Source organism: Bison bison, unplaced genomic scaffold (assembly GCF_000754665.1).
Source record: "Bison bison bison isolate TAMUID 2011002044 unplaced genomic scaffold, Bison_UMD1.0 scf7180017864348, whole genome shotgun sequence".
NCBI classification, from domain to species: domain Eukaryota; kingdom Metazoa; phylum Chordata; class Mammalia; order Artiodactyla; family Bovidae; genus Bison; species Bison bison.
The window spans coordinates 647,714-655,630 of record NW_011494920.1 but is presented as its reverse complement, the minus strand read 5'-3'; the positions used below and the strand labels follow the sequence as shown (position 1 = coordinate 655,630).

Sequence of the window (7,917 nt, the reverse complement as noted above, 5' to 3'; positions counted from 1 at the left end):
CCCAGAGGGAGGGTATGGGGAGGGAGGAGGGAGGAAGGTTCAGGATGGGGAACACATGTATACCTGTGGCGGATTCATTTTGATATTTGGCAAAACCAATACAATATTGTAAAGTTTAAAAATAAAATAAAATTAAAATGGGGAAAAAACAGAACAAAACAAAACAAAAAAATATTTAAGAAAAAAATTTTACTTTCTGTTTATTGCTGTTATATTGAAGTTGTTACTGCAAATTTATCTTGTATCCTGAGAGTTTTCTTGAGTCATTGTCTAAATTCTTGTAGAAAATTGTTTGTAGTCTTTTAGTTGATGTGATGATTGTCAGCACTTGAGCATAATCTCATTTTTAGTTTTGTAAATCCTATTTTGTTTTTACGGTAAGGGGTGGAAATTGAAGACCAAAAGTAAGATTTTAAAAGTCTGCTTTTAGTTATATAGCCAGTGGGAATTTGCTGTATGATGCACAGAGCTCAAATCCAATGCTCTGTGATAACCCAGAGGGGTGGGAGGTGCGAAGAAGGTTTAAGAGGGAGGCACAGTATTGTAAAGTGATTATCCTTTAATTAAAATTTAATTTTTAAAAAGTCTACTTTTGAGATAGGGTTAAATTTTCACATCTATTTCAGAGACAGATAGATTCTAGTAATTTTCCTATGTGTGTATATAATGTATAATATCCGTGAAACAGGTTTTAACTGCTGGATCTTTTAGGGGACAAATACTTGAGTTTTTTCAGAAGCAGAGAGGATCTCCATACTATACAACATCCTGACATATATGTTATCTCTTCCTAGTCCTTTCTAAACCCCACCCCACTTAGCCCTTGCCTTTGGCATATTATCCCCAAACTTCTCACTGATGGGACTCTTGACCTGGAGTCACCAGGTTGTCTGAGATCAACAACAAAGCATCTCAAGCCCAGCATGCTTTCATGGGGCAATGTGGAAAAGGCAGCTATCCAGCTCTGACTTTGGCTATATCCCCATCACACCAGAACTCCTGAGTAGAGGGCAAATGTGAGTTATGAGAGTCTGCCCCATTTAGGGCCACAGGGGATGGATATAGGAACCCAGGAAGCATAAAGTAGAGCCCAATGGAGGCTACTCCATTTTAAAAATATTGCCTGATTTATTGCTAATCAATAATATTCAATTTAGTTGAATATTATTGAAGTTGAAGTTGTCTAAGATAGAATTTTCTATTTTCTAAAGAAAATTTTATTTCCTAATTAAGGCCAGTATTGTACTTGATCATTTATTGTGAAGGCAATGATAAGTGTTAAATAGGGCTTCTGTTTGCATTCACTGTGTGAGATATTTATTTAAGACAACCCAACACCTTGGTGGGTTCGGGTAAATTAGTTCTTGTTTCATGATGGGGGCTGAGAAGTAATAAATAACAAGATAGAGGGGAAAAAACAAGTATGAAAGACTCAGGCTCACATAACACCATTGATACTTCTGCATCATAAACATTTATTCTTTCTACTTTCACAGTTATCCAGTTTACATTCCGTGTATTTCATCATCACTATGTGAGGGATTGCCCTTCCCCTGCGTTCTTTACTTGTACTTTTGGAAGTTATTTTAAGGACTGTTTGGACACTCTGAGACTACACTGGCCTCTGAACATCCACACTGCAAGGTTGACTCCTTACTTTTGTGATTGTCGTGACACCTCAGAATATCAAGAGATGTGTAGTCTGAGTGATAAGAACAAGACACAGGAATCCATATGTGTATAACAGTGTCCAATGCTTAGTTTGCTGCTGCTGCTGCTGCTAAGTCACTTCAGTCGTGTCCGACTCTGTGCAACCCCATAGACGGCAGCCCACCAGGCCCCACCGTCCCTGGGATTCTCCAGGCAAGAACACTGGAGTGGGTTGCCATTTCCTTCTCCAATGCATGAAAGTGAAAAGTGAAAATGAAGTCACCCAGTCGTGTCCAACTCTTAGCGACCCTATGGACTGCAGCCTACCAGGCTCCTCCATCCATGGGATTTTCCAGGCAAGAGTACTGGAGTAGGTTGCTATGCTTAGTTTAGGGTGAATTTAAAAAGATAAGATAATGAATTATGGTTTTTTTCCAGTGTTAAAATAAGTCGAATGAATAAAGCTTCTTCGCACACCTAATGAAAATGATTAACTAGACCAAAGTGTTTTTTTTGCAGAGTCTACCTGAAAAAAGCTTAATATAGTGAACTCATGATTTTTGTACATAACTGGCATATTATTTTAATCCATTGTGTTTACAAATCAGTAGATGGTTTACATTTTCTTTAATTAGCAACTGATTAGTCTCATGCTTTCTCCTGTTATGAAACTATTTTTTCTAACACTTCAAGGCAGTTCTGGATCTCTTAGACTCAAAATATTATAAATCTTAAGAAAAAACATGATAAGGTGTTTTGTTTTCCCCAAATTAAATAAAACCTGGTGTTTGATTTAAAGCTAACTGTAGTTTTCATTCCCCTGTATTAAAAACCATATAGAAAGAAATAATGAGGATAAGAGTGAGAAAATCTTAACATCACATCTGCATTGTTGACATGACTAGGAGAAAGTTTGTTTTGAATAGAATACAGCAGAAAGTACAACTTTAACTCAATAAAAGTTATTGCTCTTTTGTTGACAGACAAAATTAAATTTGGTAATTGATGGTATATTTACAATTTGAAAATTATCATCCTTGATAACAAAATAAGAAAAAGAACCAGGTGGCATTTTTTAATACACGTATTGAACAGCACATAATAAATATTTTGATAAACCACGTGTCATAGTGGTGGTAAAATGCCTAAACCAGATCATTGGGTTCAAATTTAAATACTGACACTTAAACTAGCTGTGGAATTCTGGGTTACCTCAGAATTCATTGTCCAGTTCCTTTCTCTGCCAATTCCTTCCCTGGTGGCTCAGTCGGTAAAGAATCTGGCTGCAGTGCAGGAGTCCCAGGTTCAATCCCTGGGAAGATCCCCTGGAGAAGGATGGCTAACCATCCAGTATTCTTTCCTGGAGAATTCCATGGACAGAGGAGCCTGGTGGACTATATAGCCCATGGGATCGCAAAGAGGCAGACGTGACGGAACGACTTTCACTTCACTGTCTATATTGTACGGGTAATAGTATCTCACAGGGTGGTTTACTGGGGATCCCAAAGGCCACCCTTAGTCTCAAGTATTCGTTAGAAGGGTTCCCAAGATTCAGAAAAGCTGTTATACTCACAGTCATAGGTTGGTATTGGCATATACACTACTGATACTATGTATGATAGATAACTACTGAGAGCCTACCGTATCGCACAAGGAACTCTAATCAGTGCTCTGTGGTCACCTTAACGGGAAAGAAATCCAGAAATGAAGGGATATGTGTGTATGTGTAGCTGATTCACTTTGACCATGTTGTTTAGTTCTTCTGTGTATCCTTGCCACCTCTTAATCCCTTCTTCTGATAGAGAAGAAGAGATTGTTACTGTTTCTGTCCTTTATCGTGCCCATCCTTGCACGAAATGTTCCCTTGATATCTCCGGTTTTCTTGAATAGGTTTCTAGTCTTTTCCATTCTGTTTCACTTCTCTGTTTCTTTGCATTGTTCATTTGAAAAGGCCTTCTTATCTCTCCTTGCTATTCTCTGTAACTCTACGTTCAATTGGGTATATCTTTCCCTTTCTCCCTTGCTTTTGGCTTCTCTTCTTTCCTCAGCGATATGTGAAGCTTGGCCTTCTTGCATTTCTTTTTCTTTGGAATGGTTTCTCTGCCTCCTGTACAATGTTACCAACCTCTATCCATAGTTCTTCAGGCACTCCGTCTACCACATCTAGTTCCTTGAATCTATTCATCACCCCCACTGTCTAACCATAAGGGATTTGATTTACATCATATCTGAATGGCCTAGCAGTTTTCCCTACTTTCTTCAATTTAAGCCTGAATTTTTGCAATTAGGAGCTGATGATCTGAGCCACAATAAGTTCCAGGTCTTGTTTTTACTGACTGTAGAGAGCTTCTTCATCTTTGGCTGTAAAGAACATAATCTGATATTGGTATTGACCATCTGGTAATGTCCTTGTGTAGAGCCGTCTCTTGTGTTGTTGAAAGAAGGTGTTCGCTATGACCAGCATGTTCTCTTGACCAAACCCTGTTAGCCTTTGCCCTTCTTCATTTTGTATTCTAAGGCCAAACTTGCCTTGTTATTCTATCTGTTGACTTCCTGCTTCTGCGTTTCAATCCCCTATGATGAAAATGACATCCTTTTTTGGTGTTAGTTCTAGGAGGTGTTGTATGTCCTAAGGGCACCTGCGTGTGTGCGTGCTCAGTTGTGTCTGACTCTTTGCGATCCCCTGGTCTATAGCCCACCAGGCTTCTCTGTCCATGCGATTCTCCAGGCAAAAATGCTGGAGTGGGCTGCCATGCCCTCCTCCAGGGGATCTTCCCAACCCAGGGATCAAACCAGCATCTCCTACATTGGAAGGCGGATTCTTCACCACTGAGTCACCTGGGAAGCCCCTAAGGGCACATGGGGATGTCCTCAATTCTCTCAGCCACCATGTGTCGCCACATGTGTGAAGTGGTCACATGTGGTCAGCCAGGGAAGCTCAGCTGACCTCTGGTGTCTAGAGCTTTATTAGAGGTCAGTCACAGAAGCTTGCAGCACCAGATGACTGAATTCACTATTCAGATTTCAGCCACTCCTCTTCAAGCAAAAACAGGTGTTCACCATAAATGTATCTGGCCCACCTGGAGCAGCAGAAACATGTATGGAGACTCTCTTATCAGTCAGCCTATTCCAAGAGCTCAGAGGTTATCTTCCAGGAGCTGGACTAAGACCAGTTCTGAAGAAGGACCTTTCTTTAGAAAAGGTAGCATTTCAGTAACTCAACTGCTGAGTTAACCCTTGCCTGCCCAGTAGTTATGAGGAATAAATGAGTTGATCCAAAAACTTAGAATAGTGCTTGGTGCATGTAAGCAAATAAATGAGTCAGCTAGAGTTCTTTCCTGTAGACCTCTGTGAGCTGAACAAAGATTAAGTTGAATACAAATAAGAAATAGCTGTATTCCATGAATCTTGTGATCATAAGTCCTCAAGTTTGGAAGAATGGGCATTACAAGCAAATTAAATATTTTACCTAGGAAAGAGGCATTCCTATAGAAGAAGCTATCTGCAAAGCAGAAATAGAGACACAGATGTAGAGAACAAACGTATGGACACCAAAGGGGGAAGGAAGGCTGGGATGAATTGAGAGATTGGGATTGACATATATGCATTATTGGTGCTATGTATAAAACAGGTAATGAATGAGAACCTACTGTATAGCACAGGAAATATACTCAGTGCTCTGTGGTGACCAAAGTGGGAAGGAAATCCAAAAAAAGGAGGGGATATGTGCTTATGTATAGCTGATTCCCTTTGCCGTACAGCAGACATTAACACAACACTGTACAGCAACTATACTCCAGTAACTTTTTTTTTTTTTTAAGAGGAGTTCCTGGTGAAACACCAGATCCTAACATTTGTCTTTTTGTTCTTTGCAGAGCTCTGAAATCAGCAAGGCAGTAATAAAAGAGTAGAAGTATTTGAAGAATACAAGAAAGCAGGTACGAGAGTGGTTCTCAATAATCAACCCATAGTATTGATTTAGATTGATGATTTATTCAAACCTACAGCCCCCATTATAAAAATATTTCACAAAAATGCAAGTTTGATGTTTTAGAATGTATGTGACTGCATATTATAGATAGATGATTATATCCTAAAGAGGAACTTATTTCTATGTATATATTAAGTCAATTTTGAGGATTTCAATTAGGCCAGGCCAAGGGAGACATGGGCTTCCCTTGTGGCTCAGCTGGTAAAGAATCTGCCTGCAGTGCAGGAGACCTGGGTTCGATCCCTGGGTTGGGAAGGTCCCCTGGAGAAGGGAAAGGATACCCACTCCAGTATTCTGGCCTGGAGAATTCCATGGAGTGTATAGACTATGGGGTAAGCAAAGAGTCAGACACGACTGAGCAACTTTCACTCAGGGAGATATGTGAAGGAATTAATTATTATTATTTATTATTAAATTGACACATATTTATAAAAGGCCTGCTATATGGCAAACACTCATCTATGAGATATTTGGTGATCATAAATTTGGACAAAACAGGCATAGTCTATTCCTGCCTTCATGGTGCTTGTAGTCCTGTGAACATGACATGAAATAAACAAACAAATGTCAATATGTAAATAAAAAGTGTGGTAAATGTTATGAAGAGAAATTCTGTAGGGAAAATACTGGGAAAGAAGAGAGGAATCTATTACAGATGGACTAAACAGAGGATGTTTCTGTGGAAGATGGTGTTAAGCTAAGAGCCGAAGTATAAAGGAAAGAGTCCCAGGTAGAAAGAACAGCAGCGAATAAAGAACATAACTGACCAAGATTAAGGAGGGTCACAGAGGTGGAGAGAAGCTGAAGATGAAGCTGTGTTGAAAAATGAGATGGAGATTTCCCTGATGACCCAGTGGTTATGACTCCATGCTTCCAGCGCAGGGGATACAGGTTCGATCCCTGCTCAGGGAACTGAGATCCCACATCCCCTGTGGTGCAGCCAAAGAGAAAGGAAATGAATGAACATGAATATGGCAATCAGCCTAGTCCCACAGGGTCTTCATGGTTATGCTAGAAGCGTCTTCAAACCAGCTTTGCTTGGCCACTTTTTGCCCTTGGGATTTCTGTCCTATGTCATTTGGTCTTTCTTCTGGTCCCCTGGGTGTATTAATAGAAGCTTTCAAATCTACCACCCAGCCCCACCCTCCTACATCTCCTGCCAGTGTACAGCATGAAAGGCTTATGACTGTGCAATAAGGTTCTCAGTGAGTCCCAATACTAGTTCCATGATCTGTTCTATGTAAAATGGTTTGGATCATAAAGGTTTGAAAATTTCTGAATACTTGTACCACTCTTAGGAGCTTTAAACACGCATGAACATAGGTTCTGGGAAGTTCTGTAGTATATACGTATATGAATGTGTTTGTGTGTGTGTGTGCACCTTTACTGAACTTGCTATAACTTAACCATTATTTCCAGGTTTACATTAGGAAATGTTTTAGAAGTTTCTGTCTTAGAAATACACATTTTAGGGGGTTCCTTATCCTCCTGAGGCTGGCCTGCTTTTAGGTAACTTGACCTGTTTTATGGATTTGCACATTAAGTTGTGTTTAATAATTTTCTAGAATCTGGGTAATTCAAGCCAGAAAAAAAAAAAGTCAAACTGTTTGCTTCAGTGGTTTAGCTTTTCAGGCAGAAGACTTTTCTTGACCTGAATTATATGGTTAATTGCTTCAAATCCTGATTATACTTTGCATGTAAAAATAATACCTGAAAGTACCAATAAGGAATACTGGAGTAAAAGCTTACTAAGTAATCCACCCTTATGGCAGAAAGTGAAGAGGAACTAAAAAGCCTCTTGATGAAAGTGAAAGAGGAGGGTGAAAAAGTTGACTTAAAGCTCAACATTCAGAAAATGAAGATCATGGCATCTGGTCCCATCACTTCATGGCAAATATATGGGGAAACAGTGGAAACAGTGTCAGACTTTATTTTTTGGGGCTCCAAAATCACTGCAGATTGTGACTGCAACCATGAAATTAAAAGACGCTTACTCCTTGGAAAGAAAGTTATGACCAACCTAGATAGCATATTGAAAAGAGACATTACTTTGCCAACAAAGGTCCGTCTAGTCAAGGCTATGGTTTTTCCTGTGGTCATGTATGGATGTGAGAGTTGGACTGTGAAGAAGGCTGAGCACCGAAGAATTGATGCTTTTGAACTATGGTATTGGAGAAGACTCTTGAGAGTCCCTTGGACTGCAAGGAGATCCAGCCAGTCCATTCTGAAGGAGATCAGTCCTGGGTGTTCTTTGGAAGGACTGATGCTCAAGCTGA

General features: G+C 39.7%; 1 protein-coding gene across 1 annotated transcript in view; it reads left to right on the top strand.

Moving 5' to 3' along the window:
- The window catches only part of INPP4B (inositol polyphosphate-4-phosphatase, type II, 105kDa), a 717,001-nt gene that overhangs the window by 249,840 nt on the left and 459,244 nt on the right, over positions 1 to 7,917 (top strand). The window contains exon 2 of the mRNA XM_010854712.1: positions 5,526 to 5,588. The gene's annotated coding sequence lies outside the window, so the exon portion shown is untranslated. The remainder of the gene's footprint in view (positions 1 to 5,525; positions 5,589 to 7,917) is intronic.